Here is a 2506-nt window from a genome sequence, read left to right as displayed (position 1 = left end):
TATATATATATATATATATATATATATATATATATATATATATATATATATATATATATATGTGTGTGTGTGTGTGTGTATGTGTGTGTGTTTTATTTATTCAACACGACATGCTCTTAGAAAGCATGGCTAGTTGATTTGATAAAACATAAGTCTTAAAGTGCTAAAACCCATGAAATAAAGGCTTAAAGTAAGAAATTAAAAGAATTATCTTTCTCCCTTCTCTCACTAATGAAAACCATGAAAATTTATGTTTCCCATCTCCACGTTCTCTTTAGCTTTGTAAATAATAGGTTTTTAGAAATAATTTATTTGTACAAAAATGTAACAAGAAATGAAGATGAAGCCATTTTTTGAAGACAAAAGGTGAAATTTCGCAATGTAAAAATGTGCAAAAAAATTAGTGACACTTTCTAAAATTTTCGCTGTTTGCAATCCCCTTAAAGGTCGTTGGAGCTTTTGTGACACTTTCTTCAATTCCGGTCGCTGATTTTTTACATTTAAGAAGCTTTTCAACTTTTTTCAAGAAATTTGTTTTCTCAAGTGAAAATTTCTACAACGACATTGCTAGAAGATTTTTGGTTTCTTTAAATGTCCTTTTAGGAATGGACTTGATATTTTGTGATGACTCACAAAATTTCATTAGTTAGTTGGTTTATGCACATGTGTTTTAACATATTTGTGTTGTTTAATTTTTATGTTGTTATTATTATGTTATGGTTGATAAATTAGTTTTTCAATTGCAAAATAATATTTAAACATAAATAAACATCACAAAGGAGTTTCATTTTAAGGAAATTTACCTTTTAAGATAAGAAGGTAAAAAAATAGTTTTAAAATAAAATAAGCTTTATCGTTAAAACTAGTAACCGATAATATTTCGGGGTTAAAAATATATAATTTTAAAATAAAGATTTGTAAGCTTAATACTAGCTATTAAAATTCGATCATGTAAATTTTATAGAACCATGTTTTATAAAAGAACATTGTTAAAATTTGATTTTACATAACACAAGAGTTTTTTAAAGTATACCATGGTTTATTGGATACATGCAATAACCATGATATAATATGTTTTTTTAAACTAGAATTATAAAAACATTAAAGACCCCTTACAACCCTCAAATCTATGCAATCCTTTTTGAAAAACACTTGCATGTCTTTTCTTTGCAATATTGGGATAAATGATAACTAACCACTTAGTGTTATCTTTTGATGGTCAAGGTATTTCCACGATTCCTATAACCAAGTTATAGGTCAATTACACAAGTTTTTTTCAAATTGGATGATTTAATCGGAAATCTTTTGTGATAAAGGATACCTACGCAAGAGAGTTATGAGGCATAGATCGGATCAAACATTTCTAATTAAATTTGTTATTAGCGATGCCATAAATCTATGAATTATATAGTAGAATATAATTAATAATCGATATCTACTGGGTTGAATTCTAATGAATGAGATAAATGATACCTAACCATTTATTTGTTTTTGTAACTTGGATCCTAGATTTTGATAATTAATGTTTTTGGAAACTAAAAGGGTATTAATTATTAAAGATTAAATATTGAAAATACTAAATGAATTTTGTTAAAATTTTGTAAATATAAATTATCCACTCTCATAACCATGAATTGTCATTTTTTTAAATGGCTTAATATAACAATAACATTCAATAGATACAACTTCAATGAATGGGTTCATGTCTTGAGAGATAATCTCGTGAGATATGTGAAATTGTATACACTTAAAGATCTTAGTCCTAAACAACCTGCTTTGAGTAATAGACCTGAACATGATACCTAGTAAAGGCATCAATGTGGTGCTCAAAATTCTTCTAACATCATACTAGGAATAGTTATTCCTGACTTACAGGAAGTCTTGGATTTTGATGATATAACATGTTCAATTATATTTCAAAAAATACAATGATATTTGTTTTAAACTAATTCAAACAAAATGATGCAAGGCTAAAAAGAGTCACTTTGTGTGATCTAAGAAGCCCATGTTTTATGGAATGAACACCTTAAAGCCCAAGAAATCCAAGCAGGCCTACATAGATGGATCTTGTTTATTTTGTTTATTCTAAACTGATGGTTGATTGTACTCGACATGTTGTTATTGTATAAGTTATATGTTTAAGTGTTGGTATTTTGGGGGAACTCACTAAGCATTGGCTTACAGTTTTGGGTTATGTTTCTAGGTACTTTGGATAACCGTGGGAAGGCGAATGCGTGACCATACACATCCTCTTGTTTATGACTTAAGATTTTGGGAGACTCTGATTATTGGAAAATGTTTTGAAAACTATAATTTGTAAACACTTTATGAAATCGGGTTGATTTTAAAAGTTTAAATTTATTGTGATTTTTATGGATGTGACAAGTTGGTATTAGAGCCATGGTTTGAGTGAGTTGGAGGAACACTCGTGTGAATCCAATCTCAAACTAAGGAAAAAGATTTTAAAAATGTTTTTTCAATTTTTTTTCAAAATAAGAAAGGAGGA

This window comes from Lactuca sativa, chromosome 4 (assembly GCF_002870075.4).
Source record: "Lactuca sativa cultivar Salinas chromosome 4, Lsat_Salinas_v11, whole genome shotgun sequence".
Classification (NCBI taxonomy): domain Eukaryota; kingdom Viridiplantae; phylum Streptophyta; class Magnoliopsida; order Asterales; family Asteraceae; genus Lactuca; species Lactuca sativa.
The sequence above is the reverse complement of the archived record's forward strand: the minus strand, read 5'-3'. Positions refer to the sequence as shown.